Source organism: Protopterus annectens, chromosome 8.part0 (assembly GCF_019279795.1).
Source record: "Protopterus annectens isolate FY-2018-M chromosome 8.part0, PAN1.0, whole genome shotgun sequence".
NCBI lineage: Eukaryota > Metazoa > Chordata > Ceratodontiformes > Protopteridae > Protopterus > Protopterus annectens.
This window is the reverse complement of record NC_056741.1, coordinates 717,754,871-717,777,745: the sequence shown is the minus strand read 5'-3', so window position 1 is coordinate 717,777,745 and position 22,875 is coordinate 717,754,871. Positions and strand designations below refer to the sequence as shown.

General features: G+C 43.9%; 1 protein-coding gene across 2 annotated transcripts in view; it reads right to left on the bottom strand.

Annotated features, from left to right (window-relative positions):
• Positions 1-22,875, bottom strand: part of ASH1L (ASH1 like histone lysine methyltransferase) — a 3,741,676-nt gene that overhangs the window by 132,151 nt on the left and 3,586,650 nt on the right. The window lies entirely within an intron of this gene.

Below are 22,875 nucleotides of genomic sequence, written 5' to 3'. Positions count from 1 at the left end.
TAGAATGTAATTAAGATCCCAGGCTGGCACTGGTTGTTTCCTTGGTGGTCTTATATTCTTATCCCCTCTGAGGAATTGCCTTAAAAGTGGGTGAGAGAATAACGGTGGATCCGTGTTGAATTCTGCAGAAATGGCTGAGGCATGGATTTTTATGGAGGAAAATGAAAGTCCACTGTTCAGCAGCTCAGCTAGATACTGCAATACCTCAGGCAAATTCAGTTTTCTAGGATCTTGTCCTTTTTATTTTCATTCCAAGAGCAAAACCGTTTCCATTTTGCTGAGTAAGTCTTCCAAGTAGATGGCCTTCTGGCCTCCAGAATGACATCCTGCACCTCTTTGGAGAGTAGGGTCTGCTGAGGTGTTAAGGAATTTTCCATGCAGCAAGATTGAGTGTTTTCAGCTGACTGTGAAGAGTTTTGTAGCTGTGCTGAGTCAGCAGAAGAGGCATTAGAGGTAGAGGCCAGGGAGGAGTATGTGTTAAGCTCCTTAGGAGTGGGTACCAGTGCTGTCTTGGCCAGTCTGGAGCAATCAGTATCATCTTCGGTCTGTCTGCTCTTGCTTTCAGGAGCACCTTGGGTAGAAGAGGCAGAGGTGGGAAAGCGTATACTGTCCATGCTGTCCAACTGAATGAAAGGGTGTCCACCCTCCAGGCCTTTGGATGAAAAGTCCTTGAGCAAAACTTTTCCAGTTGATGGTTCCTGTGGGAGGCGAAGAGATCTATGTCTGGCCTTCCCCCATGCTTGGATTATCTTTGTAAATACCTGTGGATGTAGCTTCCATTCGTGTGGATCTGTCATATTTCTGCTTAGATTGTCTGCCAGCGTGTTTTCCAAACCTGGCAAGTACTGTGCTTGAAGTTCGATTTGCCATTCCAGAGCCAAGTTCCAGAGTGCCATGGCTAGTCTGCACAGGGGATATGAATGTGTTCCTCCTTGTTTGTTTATGTACCACATTACTGTGGTGTTGCCTGTTCTTATCAATAATTGTCCTGGGTGCACGAGGTCCTTGAATGCTGTAATTGCATTTATTACTGCTAGCATTTCTTTTTGATTGATGTGAAGGTGCTTTTCTTTTTGGGACCATTTGCCCTGAATGCACTTGCCTGTCATGTGCGCCCCCCCCCCCCAGGCGTAATCTGAGGCGTCTGTTGTGATTACTTGATTTGCTTGAGGCTTGCAGAATGGGAGACCTGTATTTGTTTGACATGCTTGGGCCCACCATAGAAATTCCTTTTGCAAACATGGAATTATTGGTATTATTGTTTCCAAATTGTGGCTGTGTTGAGACCACAGGTTTTTTAGGTACCATTGAAGTTTTCTCATATGCAACTTTGCACATGGGATTAGAAGAATGCAAGATGCCATGAAGCCCAGAGCCTGCAGGATTTTCCTTGCAGTAAGCCTGATACAATTTGCTAGTGTTTTGAAGTACTGAGTTAGTTGCCCTTGTTTTTCTGGCATAAGATAGGCCATCTGGGTGTTTGTGTCCAAGTTGGCACCCAGGAAAGTTATTTTCTGAGATGGTGTTAGCCTGGATTTCTCTTTGTTGATTGTGTATCCCAGAGAATTCAGTAACCGTGTTGCATAAGCCAGATGTTCCAGAAGAATGTGCTTGCTGTCCGCTTGGATCAGGCAGTCATCCAAATAAGGGTAAATTTGTATCCCTTGAAGTCTGCAGTAGGCAATTACTGATGCCAGGCATTTCGTGAATACTCTGGGCGCAGTAGATAAGCCAAAGGGCAATGCACAGAATTGATAGTGGATTGAACCTGCAAGAAATCTGAGGTATCTTCTGCAGCTTTGTCTGATTGGGACATGCAGGTATGCCTCCTTGAGGTCCAATATTACCAGCCAAAACTCCTTGCCCAGCATGGGAAGAAGTTGCTGTAATGTGAGCATCTTGAATTTAGGTACGAGTAGAAATGTATTTAGGATGGATAAGTCCAAAATGGGTCTCCAGTCGGTTCCTTTTCTTGGCACCAGGAAAAGTCTGGAATAAAAACCTTGACCTTGTTCGTGAGTAGGAACCTCTCGAATAGCTTTCATGTCCATGAGTTTTGTAATTTGTATTTGTGCCTCTGCCCTTTGATTGTGTGGCAGGTTTGGCATGCCTCTCATTTTTGGAAGAGTGTGAAAATGAAATCTGTAGCCTCTGTTTATTATGTCCAGGATCCATCTGTCTGTTGCGATAATGTGCCAATTTCCTGAAAATAGTGCCAGCTTTCCTCCCAAAGGAGCTGCCAGCTGAGATTTGCTTGGCATGTAAAGGAGGAAGTCATTGGGTTTGCTTTCTGTATTGTTGTGCACTGTCTTCGCCACCTCTTGGTGCTTGAGTTTGCCATTGTCTGCCTCTGTATGATCCTTCAGATTGCCCTCTGCCCCTTGAGCGCCTGTATCTACCTCTCTGGGGCTTGTCTGTGGCTGGAAAGGACCAATTTTTTGAAGGCCAATTTCTGCTAAAACGAGGTGGCTGTACCTGTAGAAAACCCTTGACAGTTTGCATAGATTTAGCTTTTTCTTCCATTTTCCGTAGTATCTCCTCAGCATTAGTACCAAATAGCACATCCTTTTGTAAAGGAGCATCTAGTAGTTTAGCTTTAACATGATCAGGCAAGTTTTGTTCCCTAAGCCAGACATGTCTACGAATGACTGCTCCTGTAGCAGCAGCTCTACTTGAGGCCTCTAAGGCATCATAACCACATTGTAAGTTGTGTTTACCCACTTGTTCTGCACTATGCATCATATCCTGCAATTCCTTCAAATCTGGTTGTTCAGGTTGAGACATTTTGTTTCTTAATTGTGATAACAGAAACTGTTGGTATTTAAGCATATGGAACTGACAATTTAAGGCCCTCATGGCTAGGGTGGCCGAGGTGTATACCTTTTTCCCCCCACCTTTCTAAGGATCTAGATTCTCTCTCGGAAGATAGTGGATTCTTGGCAGTAGAGGCCTTCATTCCCTTGGGACCTTGAGAAATGGTTTCAGGGTCCGCATTATGGCTTTTGAAAAGAAATTGGTGAGAGTTAGGGACTCTGTAGTACCTATCAGGTTTGACTGGTACAGGAGGCAGGGAGTCCGGATTAAGACAAGTCTCCGAGTAAACATCATCAAGTATGTCCAGGACAGGAGGTATAGTCAGAGGTCTGTGTTGAGGTAACAAAAGAAATTCCCTAAGCCTTTTCTTGGAATCAGAAAAATCTTGACCTTCCCAATGGAAGTGTTCCCTCAAGGTGTGCAAAGTCTCCCCAAAAGAAAAATCCTCTGGGGGAGATACAGAAGGGATGGACTGTTCTGCATCAGAATCTTCATAAGGGGAGTACGAGTGTTCCTCCACATCAGAATGTTCTGAGAAAATGGAGCCCTGTTCAGAAGAGAGAGAGTCTTCCTCCACTCTGGGTCTCTTGTCTGGAGGGGGTTGGGAACCCCTGATATAGGAAATTAAATCCTCAGCCATTTTAACCATCTGCTTTTTAGGCATGGGGCCTGGGGATGGGCCCTGTGCAACAGGCCTCCTGGGATGCATGGCTGATTTGGACTTAGTGAAGGCCTTAATGGAAAAGGAAGAAAGGGCCTAAATACACCTTGGGTGGAAGTGGACCTGTCCACATTAGGAGGCTCAACACTCACTGTGGATTCGGTGGTTGTAGTCTGAGTAAGGGCCGAGGTACCAGCGGTCTCGGGTACAGAAGACACCGCCAAGGAAGTGTCGTCGGTAGTCAGGGACTGCATAGGCGTCTCGCTGAGAACCGGACCACGTGTAGCCGGTTTTGGCGTGGTGTCGGTGGAGACCATGGACCTCGAGTGTCTGTCCTTGTCCTTTCATTTTTTGGACAAAACGGTAGTCGGAGTATCCGACGACATTTTATAATCAAAGGCTTTACCAAAATAATGTTGGGCGAACTCCGCCTGACGCTTAATAGTGCGTTTATTGAAAGTAGAGCAAAAGCGACAGCCCGAGACGTCGTGGTCTGGGCCTAAACAAGGTATGCAGAGGGAATGGAAATCCTTATGCGGTATTTGCTTCCCACAAGAAATACAATTGTTAACTTTGTCTGACATCGGTCTGAGGCAAGAAAAGTTTCCCCAACGGGATACTTAGCTTTAATGAAGACTTCGGTTTCCGATTTTTTTGTAAATTCAGGAGCTGGCCGACCGGCACTTGCGAACTGCTTCTGCTTCGGGCACCACGCAGCAAAAAAGACTGGAGAATATGGCATCGGCCGTGTCTTCCCTGTCGCACTGACGTCAGGAAAGAAGGGACAACAACCGACGCCGGACCTAGACTTTGGAATTCGGCCGACCGTGGGACCGCCTGACGGCAGAGAACCCATATGTGATTACTGCAGCTGTATGCACGATGAACATCAGTAACTTTCTTTCAAGTGAAACAAGGAAATAAGTACAGTAAGCAATGCAGATATCACTAGGGATCCACAGAAGTGCTAAAAAGCTGGGTTTTATGTGAAATTAGCGTTTCAGGGAAATAACAAGCATACAAACAAAGCTAGATTCAGCAGGCCTGAATCTAGTCTATGCTACTGCAAACAAGGTGTACCAATTTCAGTAAGAAACAGTTCAAATATGCAGGCACTATAAGCCTTTAACCAGAAATTACCAGCTCAGAAGGGCAGAGTCCAGCCTCTCCTCCCACAAGAGTGCAGACCACGAACCTTCTTAATGTAAAATAACTGGCCTGAAGCCCAAGTGCTTAAACCAGAACTAATACACTTTTAGAATAACAGACACTGAGCCCTCAATCAGCAGCTCCCAACTTAGAAGGATGTAAGCTACCTGTCCTGCCACCACAGTGCAGGCCACAAACCTTCCTAATGTAAAACAACTGGTCTGAAGCCCAAGTGCTTAATCCAAAAGACTTGGAATGATAGCTACACTTTAATCAAGTTACTACCAAGCAGTAATAAATACAACTGAATACTTTAAAGAATGCCTGGATTAGTGCTCAAGTTATACAAACAAAGCTAGATTCAGCAGGCCTGGATCTAGTCTATGCTACAGCAAACGAGGTGTAACAATTTCAGTAAGAAGCAGTTCAAATATGCAGGCACTATAAGCCTTTAACCAGAAATTCCCAGCTCAGAAGGGCAGCGTCCAGCCTCTCCTCCCACAAGAATGCAGACCATGAACCATCTTAATGTAAAATAACTGGCCTGAAGCCCAAGTGCTTAAACCAGAATTAATACACTTTTAGAATAACAGACACTGAGCCCTCAATCAGCAGTTCCCAACTTAGAAGGATGTAAGCTACCTGTTCTGCCACTACAGTGCAGACCACAAACCTTCTTAATGTAAAACAACTGGTCTGACGCCCAAGTGCTTAAACTAAAAGGCTTAGAATGAGTTACACCAAGCAGTAATAAATACAACTGAGTACTTTTAAGATGACGCAAAAGCAAAATAAAGTAGGAAGAAACACAAATACAGTAAAAGCAGATAAAAAAAAAAAAAAAACATTTCAGTGGAGAGAGAGAAATGTTCTCCCTGTACTGGCGTGCTAGCGAGAAGGACATTAGATGTTTGCCTGGTGGACAGGCAGGTTTATACAGTTCAATTAGATTTTGGGAATTAGATCTCAAAAGTCTATTTAGTTGGTGCATTTTAAAGGTGGTGGCAAGAGAGGGACAGACACAGAGGGTGAAAATAAGTTTGTGTGCTTGGACAAGTTGAACATAAATGAGGTAATTGGACAGCTCAAGCCAAATCAATTGGTATAGGGCAGTGCATTGATGGGAAGTGGATCTATGGCCGGTTGCAAACTTTGTTATTTTATTACAGCAAGAAGAGAGTTTAGTCTTGAGGGAGGATTGCAAGTTAGTAGGGAGAGAGGCACCATATAGGAAGGATGGGATAAGTTAAGTGTTGGCGAAGGTGAGCCTAGTGGAGGGAGAGATGCAACGGTTGTGGCGGTAAAGCATGCCTATTTTTTTTTTTTTTTTTATATTTACTTGTAGATGATTATCAAACTTTAGCTGGCCATCGATCAGGACTCCTAGTAGTTTAGCATTAGAGACTATTTCGAGAAGAGTATTACTTTGACTGGAAACTGAGAAAGAATAGTTGTGTAAAATCTTACCATAACCATAGATGTCCTTTCTCTTCCATGTTGGAGTATTCTTGGTGTGGGATTTCCTGCCTTCAGGTGACTCGTATGTCGGCTCCTATACAAAAGCTTCAGCTTGGTTGGTGCAGCTGCGTGAGACGTCACACGTAGGGCCATAAACCAGGGACCCCATGTGTGGCGTCTGCACGCACAATCCTCAGAACTTGAAGCTAAGCAGGCAAAGTAGATAGCCCAACAGGATAGGCTGCCAAAGGTGACATGTATAAGGCCCTGGGTCTCTTCTTTAATGGAGAGAGGCATCAGGGAGCAGTTAGACTGGTAGAGACAGTGAGGGGGGTATGGTGGGTGGGAAGGAATACAGCAACATGGAAGAGAAGGACATCTATGGTTATGGTAAGATTTTACACAACTATTCTATGTACTTATATTCCTATGTTGCAGTATTCTTGGTGTGAGAGAGTACCACAGCTTAGTCTGATGAAAGGGTGGTGGATGCAGAAGATGACTCCACAAAGCTTTGTAGGATTGCCCTGGCAAATCCTACTTGTGCTTTGGAGATTTGGTCCAATTTGTAATGTTTGGTGAAAGTGTGGATAGTGGACCATGTAGCTGCTTCCATAATGGAAGCTGTGCCAATGCCTTTTTGGAAGGCCCTGGAAGTGGCCACTGCTCTTGTGGAGTGTGCCTTAACCCCAACTGGAGGGTTTTTTTCCGTGGTGTGAGTTAGCAGAAATTGACTGCCTTTCAAATCCACGATGCAATAGTCTGTTTGTTGACTGCCCTGCCCAATGCCCTGGGGTGGAAAGATACAAAGAGTCGTTTGGCTTTCCTAATGTCTTTAGTCTTGTCCAGGTAAAATCTAGGGAGTGGAGTATCCTCTCTCCTTGGTTAGTGGGAGAGGAGAAAAAACTGGGTAGGTGAATGGATTGATTTAGAAATAAGTCAATGACTACCCTGGGCATGAAAGAAGGGTTAGTTCTCAGTGTGACCCTGTCCCTATGAAAAATGGTGTAAGGTGGGCATGCCATTAAGGCTTGTAGCTCTGAAACCCCTCCTGCAGAGGTAATAGCCACTAACAGTACTGTTTTCCAAGTACAAAACTGTAGAGAGGCTGTATTAGCCGGTTCGAAAGGGAGCTGGGTAAGTTTCTCCAGGAAGAGGTTCAGGTCCCATGGAGGAGGAACAGGCTTTTTAGGTGATCTGATGTTTAAGACCCCTTTAAGGAAGAGTTTCACATGTAGCCTGGTTAACAAGGGGGGATCTAGAGGTAAGCAGGCTGATAATGCGGAGAGGTACACTTTCACTGATGAATAGGAAAGTCCACCCTTTATAAGTTGACACATATATGAGAGGACTAGGGGGGGTGTCAGACTTGTAAGGGTCCCTTTACTGTCCCAGACACCACTGAGTAAATCTTTCCCCATTTAGCAAGGTATGATTTTCTAGTAGTGGGTTTCCTGGCCTCTCTCAGGACTGATAGCACATCCTCTGAATAGTGGTGTCTAAATGGGGTTAGTAATTTATCACCCACAGAGTCAGGGTTAGCATTTGCAAGTGTGTGTGTAGGAGAGTTCCTTTGTCTTGTGTTAGAAGGTTCAACTTGTGGGGTAATTTGCAGTGATTGCCCTTGGCTAAATTGTATAGAAGGGGGAACCAGTGCTGCCTTGGCCAGTAGGGAGTCACTGATAAGATTTTTGGTTTGTCCTTCCTGATTTTCACAAGGACGTTCTGAATCAGTGGGAAGGCGTACAGGAACTTCCCCTCCCAGGTGAAACTGAAGGCGTCTACTCTCCAGACTTGGGGGGAGTACGTCTTTGTGCAGAAGGTCTGCAGCTGCCTGTTCTGGGGGGAGGCAAACAGGTCTATTTGTGGAGGGTATGAGGGGTAAGAGAGTGGGAAGTGATAGCATTTTGAAGGTGGGTACCTGCAGGTAAAGGTTTAGGAAGGAGAGATCCAAAATGGGTCTCTAGGGACCGTCCTTTCGAGGGACCAGGAACAGACGAGAGTAGAATCCCTGTTCTTCTTGTCCTGTGGGAACTGGCTCTATTGCGCCTTGATGTTGCAGGTGTGACAGAATTTGCGGAAGATGATGGCATTGTTTTTTGGGGGGAAATGGAATGCCCTTCCAGGGGGGAATTTGTTTCCAGGATAGAAAGTACCCTTTTTGAATAATGGTTAATACCCATTGGATTGTAGTGATTTTTTGCCAGAAGGGGAGACAGTGGGTAAGGCGAGCTGAGAGGGGCAGATGGGTAAGGCAGTCAAGCATTATTAGGACCTCTCCTGTCCTGACAGGGTTGTCTAGGCTGAGGAGGTGGGCCAGTAGGGCTGGATGAGGAATGTCTTCTAGTTCCTCTTCTGGGTCTGGAGGAGGAGGCAGCAGAATGTGGGTTATGCCTAACAAAGGTAGTCTTAGCTGGGTAGTTCCTATAAAATTTGGGTATAGGGGATACCAGGAGATGTTTTGTATCCTGTAATTCTTTGCTTTTTTCTTGCAGATTCTTAAATAGGTTTGCAGATTGCTTTCTAAAAAGGAAGTTGTAATCGGGGGGGCGTCCAAGATTTTGGACTTGAAGTCCTCTGGCAGATTCTGTAGTCTAGGCCAGGAATATCTCCTAAGGACAGATGCTGATGCTGCAGAGCGAGCAGAAGCTTTTGCAGCATTGTAGCTGCATCATATGGAGTGTCTAGCCACTTGTAGGGCTAAGGACAATTTGGAGGAGATATCCATCTTAACTGGACTGTCAGGGATTGAAGCCAGCACAGCGGTGGCTTGGGATACTAAGTCCAGGGCATACTTGGTCATGTGTGTTTGATAGTTAATGGCTCTAAAGGCCAAAGTGGAGGAAGTGTACACCTTCTTGCCTATCCTATCCATGGATTTGCCATCTTTATCCGTGGGCAATAGGGAGGCAGAAGGTAGCAACCTAGACTGTTTATCAGGGGCAGTGGCAATCACTGCTGGGTCAACTAAGAGTGGCTTTATGAGGAATATTTGTTTCTCTGGCCCCTTGTAGAAGCAGTCTGGGCACTTAGTTGCAGGAGGCTGTGAGTCAGGTATTCTAGAAGCTGCAGTAAAGGCATCCAAGTATGCTGGAAGAACAGGGGGTACACAGCTGTAAGGGAGGGAGACTCCACATGTAGCACTTCAAAGCATCTTTTTTGGGTTTCTGTCATTTGGCAAGTATCTCATTTGAAATAATCTTTCATTTTGGTGATGGTTTCACCAAATGTAATGTCTTCAGGTGGAGAATCCCCTTCCACAGAATCCTCATCAGGAGAATAATATTCCTTGGGAGAAGCAATCTGGTCTGGGATGCATAAGAGATGGATTCATCTGAGGAATAGTGGGAAGATTCATGTTCTTCTTCCTCAAGGAGGGGAGCCATGGGGATGGAAGAAGCAGAGGGAGGCCTAGAGTTTAGCAGAGGCAATGTAGTTGTGGGTGAGGCAGAAGGCCTAATGGCCATAAAAGCCTGCATAAGTGAAGAGGTGAAGGCCTCCCAGTCTGGAGGGGCTTCAGAAGCAGGAGTAATGTGTTTTGTTTTCTGCTTCTTTTTGGTCAGAGTGGCCTTAGGAGTCGGTCTAGAGCCAGGTTTGGCAGTGGCTGTATCCGAGGTGTGGATCCCGGTCGAAGGGACCACCAAATCTGGTTCCCCCTCAACATCGACAGGCTGTGTGTCTGAGAAAGCTCCTTGGACATGCCGGTCATCGGCTGTGCAGCGGCCTCCACGAGGGAGGTCAATGGAGCTGACGGATCTGCCAAGTGCTCAATTCCTACATCGGTAGTTGGCGAGGCATCCGGGTGCGAAGCAGCAGGCGATGATGGCCTAGCCACCTTATCCTTCTTACACGGACGTTCTTGGGAGGCCTCCAAAGTGGGATCCATCCTGAGAGCCAGCCATTTGAGGAGTTGATTTTCTAAGTAAAGATTTAAAACTGCAAGGTGGCTACGTAAGGTCTTAGGAACAAAAGATTTACAAATAGGGCAGGCGTTATAGTAGTGTTCCCAGCCTAAGCAGAAAACACATTTGTCAAGGGCATCCTTATGGGGAATTTGGTGCTCCATTGTCACTTTCCCTTTTTCCCTGACATCAGCTGAAAGCTACACCAACGAAGCCTAAGCAATGCGAAAGATCGATAAAATATCAGAAATGCAAAAACCCAACGGGTTACTTATCTATAGCAGATCAGACGTCTGGAGAGCGATTGTACGATGCAACGTAGTCTGCGGCTGAAAAGTTCTGAGGATTGTGCATGCAGATGTCACACATGGGGTCCCTGCTTTATGGCCCTACATGTGACGGCCCATGCAGCTGCAACAGCCAAGCTAAAGTTTTTGTATAGGAGCGACGTACGAGTCGCCTGAAGGCATGAAATCCCACACCAAGAATACTGTAACATAGGAATAGAAGGACATTGAGGTTTTATCTAGGCTGGTGGTTTTGGAAGCAGTAAATATCATGAGTTTAGTTTTAGTAGCATTGTGTGCTAGATGGTTGTCCATCATCCATTGCTCAGTGGAGGAGAAGGCATCCTGGGTTAATTTAACTAGGGTGGGTATAGAAGAGGCAGAGCAGATTATTGTTGAATTGTCGGCACATTGGTCAAGGTTGGCATTTGGGATGGCTTGGTAGAAATTGTGTATGAATATAATGAATAGAAAAGAGCCTAAAATTGAACCCTGGGGACACCTGTGGGAGTACTGAGAAAAGGGGAGGAGTTTCTTTTCTATCTGACTGCTTGTTGCCCGTTTGGGAGGTAACTGGTAAACCAGTTAATAGAGGAGTGGGATAAATTTAGTTTGGAAAGTTTAGTGAAAAGAAGGTTATGAGAGATAGTGTTGAATGCCTTGAAGAGGTCAAGCAGGAGAGTGGACACGATGTGGCCAGTGTCACGGGCCTTATTAACTGTTTCTAGGAAGGAGAGGAGAGCTGTGGTAGTGCTGCGGCCAGGTCTGAAACCATGTTGAGTAGGAGTTAGAAGTTGGTTGTTTATGAGGGAAGGTAAAAGTTGTAGATGGATGCATTTTTTGAGAAGTTTAGAAATGGGGGACAAGATGGCAATAGGTCGAAAGTTTGTGATATTACTGTTATTACCACCTTTATGGAGTGGAATAATAAAGGCCTTTTTCCAGAGCTGGGGAACTTGACATTCAGCAACTGATCGATTTACAAGAATGCAGATGGGAAGAGCTATGTCTTCTGTGGCAACGTTTAAGAAATATGAGGATATATCATCAGGGGCATTGGAGCCGGGTTTCAATGTTAATAGAAGTTTTTTATGGCGGCTGTAGGGATGGGGTTGAAGGAGAAAGGAGGAGGGCTGGGAGCAGGAGATGCTAGGGGAGGGAGGGATAGGTGGAAATAAGAATGGGGAAGCCAAATGGGAAGTGAAGGATGATGTAAGTTTACTTATGGAATCGATAAAGAAATTGTTAAATTGTCTGGCTAAGTTCAAGTCAGAGGCATCTGGATCAGGACAGGGGTTGTCTTTTTTGCCAGGGTTGAGAAGGGATGAGATTCCATGCCAGACGTTTTTGAGGTTGGTGTTATGGTTGGTTTGGAGTGTAGAGAAGTAGGCTTTGCGGTCTGAGATAATAAGTTTTTTTTTACTTTGTTACGAAGTGTTTTAAATTCATTAAGGGTGGTGATAGTTTTATTTCTGGAGTAGCGTTTCCAGGTTTTATCCCAGAATCGCATGGCTAGTAAGGTATTTTTGGTTAGCCAAGGTACAGGATTGCTTCTTATGCATTTTGTTTTCAGAGGTGCAAAGGAGTCAAGCAAGCTGAGGAAAGTTGAGAAAGTAGGTAACAGCATTTTCTAAGGGAAGGGTTTTTAGTAGGTTCCAGTTCATTTTTTTAGTGCATATGAGAAGTTTGAAAATAGCTACCAAAAAACTATCTAAACAAAATCCGCCACTGCAACCACCCCTCCTTGACCTACCTCTCCCTCCATTCAACTCGTTCTCTCCTAACATTCTTCCTTCTCCTGTCTACTCTCCTTACTGCATAACAGCCTTTACTACTTTAATACTCTACCAGCATAGCAGCTATTAATTGAACCTGGGTCTCATTCACTATAACTATTGAACCGGAGAACATTTATAATGTTGATTGTAAATACTCTGAGATGTTGCCATGCATTTTATTTGATTTTCTTCTATAACTGAGTATTCATGTTATACTGCTCATATTGTACATGTTTATACTTACTTGTGGAGCTGTTCACATTGTACTTGTGTATACTTACTTGTGGAGTTTTTCTCACCGGGCCTCCCCTGAAAAAGAGCTTTGGCTCAGTTGGACTAACCCGGTGAACATATGTCAAATAAATAAATAAGTAATAAATAAAATGTAACAAATACGACTACAACCTGGTGGTGGTCCATGTGAAAGTGAATGACTTGGCACACAAACCGTGAAGGATATGTAAAGGGGCATGCCAAAACTCTCTATGCATATCACAAATGCAGACAAAACTTTGGTCTTGAGCAGAATCCTACCCTCTCTAAGAATAATGTCTGGGTACAAAGAAAAAATAATTGACTTCAACAATTGCCTAAATAGTTATTTCAAGGGGATCCAGTATGCAAGCAAATGGCATGGGGTGCATGGTCCCACTTGCTTTTTTCAGAACAGCCCAGACCAGCCCACACCTCTCATTTCAATGTGTATGCATACTAGTTGAAACCCATAAAGACCCATTTTTTTTTTTTTTTAGAAGTTTATTTAGACACAAACAACTATAATAACAGGAAAAAAATGTAAAACAGGATCATATTGGATTATTTACTCATGTTAAGTCACAACCAAAAAATGCCTGACCTGACCTCTCCTCTCTCCTGCACCATCCCTGATGTGCAATTACTAAAACTTGGTAAAAATGGTTTGAAACACTCTTCCACCTCTTTCATGCCCTTGGTTTTGTGCCTACCATGCCTACAGACCCAATGGCAAATGTGGTTGGGTCTCTCTATTTATTAGGGACTATATCACTTCTAGACAGACTCTCAGAGACCAACAAATGGAACTCATTGAGCTCCAAATCAAACTAAACAGGACCAACTATCAGTTTGCAGGATGCCCTTCCATGTCCCATGACAATCATTTAAGGTTAATAAATGTACTTCACAAACTCCCTATAAACAAGAACTCCATTATTTTGGGAGACTTTAACCACCTATCAATAAATTAAAAATATCTGTAGCTCAAATGTAGGAAAGCCCCAAATGTTTATAGATTTACTAAATAAAATCTTCCTGGACCAGATAGTCAATAAACCCAATAGATACAAGCACATGATATTCCTGACCATGTCCTTATGACTATAGCTTCCTCATGTATTGTTCCCCCAGTATCTTCTTCCTTAGTTAAGCTGGATCATAAAATAACGACCTTCACCTTGAAAATCTCTAAACCTGCTGACACTAATATCTCAAAAGTCAAGGATTTCAAATCCACTAATTTCATCAAATTCTATGAAGAAGTTTCAAAATTCATTTACAGGAGCGTCACCCCAAAAAGCAGCTTCACAAAAGAATTCTATGACAACTTAGATAAATGTACAGAACCAGCAAAGCCAACCAGCTTAAAATATAATGGGAAATTTAAAAACAAACCACCTTGGTGATCCTCCAACATAAATAAACTCTACAATAAAAGAAGAAAAAAACAGTCAAACTATACAGCAGATCAAAAGACCCTGAAATAAAGGATAACATGAGAAAAAATGATTAAACTTGTAAACTGCTAAAAGTTCTACTAAAGTTGCCGTGAACTTTGTCCTTAGCTTCATATGCTAACCTATTACAAATCTTTCTTTAAACTACATAAACTAAGAAATAACACCCAACATTGTTTTGTACTTATTCATAATTGCACCACTTATTCTGACCCAGTAGAGACTGCCAACATACCAGCAAACAAATTCAGTGCAAACTTTACCTGAGCAATGACTAATCAAGGTCCACTTATCACTGAAGCGCTCAGACCTCCCTCTGCCATTATCACTAAAGAAGCTTGCCATGACTAAAAATACTTCCTCCATGGAACCTAATAATGTACCTTGTCTGATTAATAAGCATTACTAATGAAGCCCTGGGAATTAAACTACTTAACCAGAGTTTAACACACAGCAGTGGTGACACCACTCCACAACGGTGGACTCTCACTGACAATGGAGATTACAGGCCCATCAGCCTGATGAGTCTTATCTGCAAAAGCTAAGTATGGAACATATTGTAAGTGCTCTGACAAAATATGATATTAACAATCTCATTAGGCTAAAGCCACAGCAATTCGGCACTGTCAAAATTACAGCCTGTCTAATAAATCTGGTCAACTTCTTTAAAGTGCAACACAAACTGCTGAGAGTGGTCATGCTATCTACATAGCATACCTTGACCTGGCCAAGGCATGTGACACTATCCAGTATGTTAACACAGTTAGTAAGATTAATCCATTATAAATAGATCCCTATGTGGTAAGACAGACAGCAAACTGGCTAAAGGACATAATCTATACTGAGTGGATAGCAGGTGCCTCATCAGACAGTCTGAAAGGGACTAGTGGTAGCCTACAGGGCTTAGTACTGGGACTTCTTTTGCTCAGCATTTACTTCTCTGATGTCCAGATTATTAACCAGGACCAGACCTCAGGCAGATTAAGTCATCAGATGACTGTACACTGGGAGTCACTGTCAAGTTCCCTTTGGATGCTCAAGTCTTTCAGCAACAGCTTACACCTGTAAATACCAAATGTGTTATAAATAGGCTTAATTAAGTGCAAAAAATACATTCTAATTATATTTGGTAAACCACCTCTCACCTCAGCATACAATATAGACAAGACTCCATTCCAAAATGAGAATATTGTTAGAGATCTTGGAACATGGATTGATACGTCCCCTTCCTTTGTTCATCATGTAACAACAGTGGTTAGAAAGTCATTTTACTTGGAGCATTTCACTGCCAAGGGAGTATCATCCAGATCTAATTAAATCATTGCTTTTTTCTCTATTCAGCAATGATTAGGTCAATTATTGTGCACAATGCCCCCTTTGGAATGAACCTCACTAGAAATATCAAAGTGGAAAGACCCAGAGGTTCCTAACAAAGGAGATTACTGGCTTAAAAAATCCTAAGCTATTAGGAAAAAAAAAAAAAGAGAAACTCTATGCCTTGCCTTCTCATCCACTAAGAATGCAGTGGTCCTGGATCTTTTCTAATCTCCATAAATTAGTTGCACAAAATTTAGAGCAAGGGCTCTACATCACCAGCAGATAAATAAAACACGGTGGAAAGATTCATTACATAGCACCTGCCTCACAATTCTGGAATAAATTCCCTTTGCAAATTAAGTACAGTAATAGATTATCTTCATTGGAATTGGATGGGTATTCACAAATTCACTCCCCCCCCCCCCGATCTGGCAATACTTGAAATGGGAAGTACAGTCTAATGGTAGGTACTGCCAGTGTGTAAGTGGTTTTAACAATGGAGTGTCTTGTATTGCCGATGATTCCTATGAAGATTGTTTTACTTGGCCTGGTTCACTGTGTACAAAATGAGGTGGAAGTTGTTGGCCTTTACCCCAGACGGCCTCCTTCTAGGAGTATACACAGACATCATTTACAACAAAGGGAGCGAATTAAACTAGTGGAAGCTCCTACATGGGTCAAGCTGTATCCGATGACAAATATTTTTACTTGGAGATTAAGTGTGAGAATGATGTTAGAATGAAATTATTCCTACTGGATATAAAACTTGATAAGGAGCACAAGACAATATAGCAAAGGAATGGAGTAATACAAGCTCAAAACTTAACTACTGACAGCAGTTAACATGCAATAGGGAATTTCTGGCACAGCAGGATGCATAGCCAAAACCATGGCTTTACTGAGATTCAGAAATTTAGGTGCATAAGCTTACTAGCAAAGTACATGTTGGTGACAAAGACTAACGGAAAATACCAAAAACTTTAAATAGGAATTTCAAGATTCAGCAAAAAGACTGATTAGAAGGGCTTACATGACACAACAGTTTATGAAGGGGCAAAAAGAAAATGTAAAACAAAATGGGAAAGAAACTTGCATAAAACTATCCCCTGAGAGCAATGGTTACAGATATGTGCAGCTCCCAGGTATACCATGTTTACAGAAGAGTCATCATTTTTGTACAATAATCCCTTCACAGATAGTTTATACTCCTACTGGACTGGATAATCTGTTACTAGAACAAAACATGCCAAAGATGTATGCCAGAAATGGGTACTTGGCAGCTTGTATTTGGGAATATGTAGAGCTGAATTTATAGTGGCTCTCCAGCAAATGCTGAAGGATGCACTACAATGACAGACTGGACTGACTACAGAACTGTACCTTCACAATCTTTTGAAAATCAAACATTCAACAAGATATAAGAAGACACACTTACATTTTTCAACTGCAGTAATGACCAAGGTAATAATGCATAAGAGGAAATCTCACATCAAGCCACTGCTCAGAGATGTAGCAGAGTTATTGGACAAGCTAATTAACCTGGAAGAAAGTACAGTTTTGTACCTACCATAAATGTAGATGTCCGATAGGTATGCATCTGCAGTCATCACATATGGGTTGTCCTGCCTCAGGCAGCCCTTCGGTCGGCCGGATTCCAAAGTCTGGGTCCAGCGTCGGCTGATGTCGCACTTTCCCCGACGTCAGAGCGCCTGGGGTATAAAAGCATCAGCCGATGCCATCTTCCTCAGTTTTTCTTGCCCCAGATGCCAGGTGCCCTCTAAGGAAGGCTAAATTTGGAGAGATGCATTTAAAAATCCAAACATGCACAGTAATATAAAAACAAATACACCATAATAGATCCCCCCAGCTAGCTATAAGAGGGATAAGTACCCAAGAAATACCACAGAGGGGAAGGAGGGAGGGTAAACCTGACTGCAGATGCATACCCATCGGACATCTACATTTATGGTAGGTACAAAACTGTACTATGTCCTTCAAGGATGCATCTGCAGTCATCACATATGGGTAGAATACCATAGCCAATCTGGGGGTGGAGGAACTATGTAAAGGATGGTGTAGCTAAAATGCCCTACAGGACTGCCGTAGCAAAGCCTGCTCTGGATCTGGAATATAAACGTAAATTGTAATGCTTGGCCAATGTATGCACGGAGCTCCATGTAGCAGCTTCTAAAATGTCCTTGGTAGCCACCCCTCTTAAGAAGGCTGTGGAGGTGGCTGTGGCTCTCGTGGAATGAGGTCTGATGTTAGCTGGCACAGTTTTTCCATGAAAGGAGTAACAAAAACGAATGCAATTCCCTATCCATTTTGAAATTGTCTGTTTGGAAATTGCTTTTCCTTGTGTACCAGCAGCATATGCTACCAACAGCTGGTCAGTTTTTCTGTAACTTTTAGTTCTGTCCAAGTAGTAGCGCAACTGTCTGTGTATGTCCAAGGTGTGCAGAAGTTTCTGCCCTTTGTTTTGTGGATTTGGAAAGAAGGTAGGCAAGTGAATAGCTTGGTTTAATGAAACCCTGGATACCACCTTTGGCATAAATGTAGGACTGGTTCTCAATGAAACTCTGTCCTGATGAAAAATAAGAAATGGCTGTACTGCCATAAGGGCCTGTAACTCAGATACGCTTCTTGCTGAAGTTATGGCCAGAAGGAAGGCAGTCTTCCAAGACAGGAACTATGGTTCTGCAGATGCTGCTGGTTCAAAGGGAGGCAGTGTTAGTTTTTCCAATACGAAGTTAAGGTCCCAAGTAGGTAGAGGTGGTTTCCTTGGAGGATCGATGTTTTTGATTCCTCTTAGAAACTGTTTTAGGAGAGGATGAGAGAAGACAGGTGGATCAGTATTGTACTCTGCTGAAATTGCTGAAGCATGAATTTTAATGGAAGAGTAAGACAGGCCATTGTGGAACATTTCTGCCAAGTATTCCAGGATATGTGCCATGTTCATCACTGTCGCATCTAGGCCCTTTGTGGTGTTCCAAATGTGAAATCTTTTCCATTTTGCTGAATATGCCTTTCTTGTGGAAGGCCGGCGAGCTTCCATAATAATATCTTTCACTCTCTGGGATAGCTTATCCTGAGGAGGAGTCAAGGTATTTTCCAGGCTGTTAGTTGCAAGGTTTTCAGGTTGGAATGCAGAGTTTTGTAATTGTGCTGTGTCAGTAGAAGTGGCCATAGAGGAAGAGGCCATGGTTTCGTGCGTGACATGCTCTTTAACAGTAGGTACCAGGCTGCTCTGTCCTGATTCAGTAAAACCTTGGTCATTAATGGGAGAGGTGGAAATGCATACACTGTTAAGAGTTCTCCAGCTGAAAGAGAGGGCGTCCACTTTCCATGCTTGTGGGTGGTATGTCCTTGAGCAGAATTTCTTCAGTTGATGACTGTGGGGTGAGGCAAAAAGATCTATGTCCGGCCTCTCCCATGATTGTGTTATCTGTAGAAAGATGTCTGGGTGCAGCATCCATTCGTGTGCATCCATGATATTTCTGCTTAAGCTGTCCGCCAGTATATTGTCTTTCCCTGGCACAAACTGGGATTGTAGCTGTATATTGAGTTTCAAGGAAAGTTCCCATAGATTCATTGACAGCCTGCAAAGAGGATAGGAATGGGTGCCTCCTTGCTTGTTTATGTACCACATAACCGTGGTGTTGTCTGTCCTTATTAGCAGATGGCCATGATGCAGAAAGGGTTTGAAGGCTTCGACTGCATGTATCACTGCCAGCATTTCCTTTTGGTTTATGTGCATGCGTAGCTCTTTTTGTGACCATAGACCTTGAATGCATCTGCCCTCCATGTGCGCTCCCCATCCGTGGTCTGAAGCGTCTGTTGTAATGGTTTGGCTGGCTATTGGTTTGCTGAAAGGCAGACCCCTGTTTGACTGGCTTGCTTGAGCCCACCACAGAAATTCCTTTTGAAGGCATGGAATGAATGGTATCAAAGTTTCCAGGCTGTGACTGTGCTGAGTCCATAAACTCCTTAGGTACCATTGTAGTTTCCTCATATGTAGTCTTGCTTGCAGAATCAGAAGGATGCAAGAAGCCATGTAACCCAGGGCCTGCAGGATTTTCCTTGCAGTCAGCTGGGTTTGCCTTGTCAGATTTTTGAAGTAATCTGGTAGTTGACTTTGTTTTTCTTCTGTGAGGAAGGCCATTTGGGTGGTTGTATCTAGATTTGCAACCAGAAAAGTTATTCTTTGGGATGGAACAAGTCTTGATTTGTGAAAGTTGACTGTATATCCCAAGGCCTGAAGTAGGTGGATGGCATAATTCAAGTGTTTTACCAAAGTTTGTTGGCTGTCCGCTTGTATAAGGCAGTCGTCCAGATATGGGTATATTTGAATCCCCTGAAGTCTGCAGTCTGCAATTACTGATGCCAGGCATTTCGTGAATACTCTGGGTGCAGTAGATAAGCCAAAGGGCAATGCTGAGAATTGATAATGCTCTGACCCTGCAAGAAATCTGAGGTGTCTTCTGCAACTTTGTCTGATAGGGACATGCAGGTATGCCTCCTTGAGGTCTAGAGTTACCAGCCAAGACCCCTTGCCCAGCATGGGAAGGAGCTGCCGTAGAGTCAGCATTTTGAACTTTGGCACAATGAGATAAGTATTCAGTGCGGACAAGTCGAGAATAGGCCTCCATTGTTTTTCTTTTCTTGGAACAAGGAATAGTCTGGAATAAAATCCTTGGCCTTGTTCTGAGAGAGGAACCTTTTCTATAGCTTTCATTTGCATTAAGCTGGAAATTTGTTTCAAAGCCTCTGCCCTTTGATTCGGTGGCAGGTCTGGCATGCCTTTTCTTTTTGGTAATGTGTGGAAATGGAACCTGTATCCTTTGTCTCTTATTTGTAGTGTCCATTTGTCCCTTGTAATACTGTGCCAATTTTCTGAGAATAAAGATAGCTTTCCGCCCAAAGGTGCTTCCAATTGAGCCCTGGTTGGCGGTGTCAAAGTAAAGTCATTGAGCCTGTCCTTGTGCAGCAGTTGAAGGTCCTGCATTACCTCTCTGGTTGGGAGGTTGCCATTGACGTCCTCTGTAGGAGCCTCTAGCTTGCCCTCTACCTCTGGCACGCCTGTTCTTGCCTCTCTGAAACCTCTCTGTGTCTGGAAAGGACCAATTCTTGGAAGGCCAATTCCTGCTGAATCTTGGTGGTTGTACTTGGAGAAAATCTTTGACTGTTTGTACAGATTTTGCCTTTTCTTCAAATTTCTTTAGGACCTCCTGAGCCGTGGAGCCAAATAACTTTTGCTTTTCCAGTGGAGCATCCAGAAGCTTTGCTTTAACATGGTCTGGCAGAGATTGTTCCTTCAGCCAAGCATGCCTATGTATGACTGCGCCAGTCATAGCTGACCTACATGAAGCTTCCAATGCATCATAACCACATTGCAAGAAATGGTTGCTAACCTGTTGTGAGTTATGTACCAGATCCTGAAGTGATTTGCGGTCTAGGGGGTCAGGTGAAGACAGTTTTTTATACAATTCATCTAACAAATACTCTTGGTACTGTATCATATGAAATTGACAATTTAATGCCCTCATAGAAAGAGTAGCAGAAGTATACACTTTTTTACCCCATCTCTCTAAAGCTCTGGACTCCCTTTCAGAGGGGAGAGGATTTTTAGCAGTGGCAGCTGCAACCCCTTTAGGGCCCTGGGAAATAGGCATCTTATACGAAAAACTAGCCCCAAAAAATTCCTCTGCAAACTCCGCCCGACGTCTAAGAGTACGTCGGTTGAAGGAAGCACAGGCTGAACAGGCCGAGACGTCGTGGTCTGGGCCTAGGCAGGGGAGGCAGTAAGAGTGGAAATCCTTATGAGGTATTTGTTCCCACAAGTTAAACAATTATTAACTTTATCTGACATCGGCTGAGGCAAGAAAGAGTCCCCAACGGGGTACTTAGCTTTTTGAAGTCTTCGGTAGCTGAATTACAGGAGCTGGCCGACTGGCACTTGCGAACTGCTTCTGCTTCGGGCACCACGCGGCAAGAAAGACTGGGGAAGATGGCGTCGGCTGATGCTTTTATACCCCAGGCGCTCTGACGTCGGGGAAAGTGCGACATCAGCCGACGCCGGACCCAGACTTTGGAATCCGGCCGACCGAAGGGCTGCCTGAGGCAGGACAACCCATATGTGATGAGTGCAGATGCATCCTTGAAGGACATCAGCTTTTGGTTGTCAAGTTCAGGCATACGTCTTAATAAATTTCTCTCATAGCATAAAATGATACAGCTCTGACTATGACCCAGGCAATCCATGTTTAATTACACACTACAGATGCTGGAGGGACTGGGTAGGGGAGGATGTAGTGATAGCCACCAACTCATTCACTCACCCATGTGGGAGGAAGTCAGTTATGCCTTCAACACTGTTGACACCTACCAGAGTATGGGTGGGCTGCTCACTTTGTACTTACTGGAATGGTTAGACCTATCAATGTGGGAGTGTTTTATTCAGAGCTGAGGAAAGGGGGACACATGTACGGGAGCATTCATGCCACCTCCTCTTGACCAGGCAGTAAGTGAGAGTCTGCAAGGCACCTGAGGGAGGAACGGATAGGACACTCATGAGGACCTGACACTGACCCACTCCCTACCACCACTAGAATCTGGAAGGTGAGACAATCGGATGACAGCTCTTTGTCTCAGCAAAGCAGAGTATAACATTATCTCACCTGCCATGTCCAAGGCTTTATACCACTAGTACTAGCCGGGGAGCAAGGTGGCAAAGTGTAGTGGTCTACAGGTCCTGTTCAAGGTATAACAGATTATAGAAGGGTCCACTTGATATCTGCTCAGTATTTTAATCCTGTTGGGGGGGGGGGGGGGCTGACAGTGAGCATTTGCTTTCTTAGCAGCTGTAGAAGCAGAGTCTGGGTACTACCAAGCAGCATATATGGCAGTCACTGACAATGGAATCCACTGGTGGGAGGGATCAAAAGCTCCACTGCCTTCCATATATATTCACTAAGAGGCATTTGTGGTGAGAAGTAATGAAGGGACTGACTTCATAAGCCTCAAACTTCCTCTGAAGTTGGGATCATTCAAATCAAGAAGACAAGTTGGGATCATTCAAATCAAGAAGACTCCGTTCTTATCAGTCTTGGAAAGAATGGCTTTCAGATTTTCAGTCTCTTTGCAAGAAGCAAAAGGTAAGAAGCCTCCTGCCCCCACTCACTCCAGCAGGAAGCAAGCTGGTGCATGTCATGTAGGCTGAGTATGTGACAGGTATTCACCAAGTTTCAAGAGGCAAGGACCTAGATGAGGACTTGAGACCTGCAAGAGTCAGGTGTTGGCAGGAGGTCATGTTTTCCAACATTATGTCCCATAACTGATGGACAGGTCCCATCACATAGAAAACAGCTGGCTAAAAGTCAATGTCAACAGCTGGCAAAGAGATAGCCCTGGTCATAGAAAGTTTCACTGGATTTTCTTCATCCTGCTTGCTAGGTTCTAATGGTTTGGGGGACCTGGATGATTCTCCATGTCTCAAGTGCATTCTCTAAGTTAAATCCAGGTAACTCAAGCAGTTGCTGTCAGGGCTATGCTGGTCAAGGAGGGAGAGTGAGTGCCAATACCCTCAAATGCTGCTATAAAAGAGTCAGGGCCCCTTACTGTCTAATGAAGTGAAGTATGTGTGTAAACCAAGAAATCACACTAGCCCAGGATTAAGAGTTAAGATGCGAACACTTGGGGAATAGGTCATTTCTGAAACACCTACTTTAGAAATGACAGACCAAGGCCTGCCCCCCAGTTTCTCTGGCCTTTTGATGGTGCTTTGAAAAAAAAAAAACT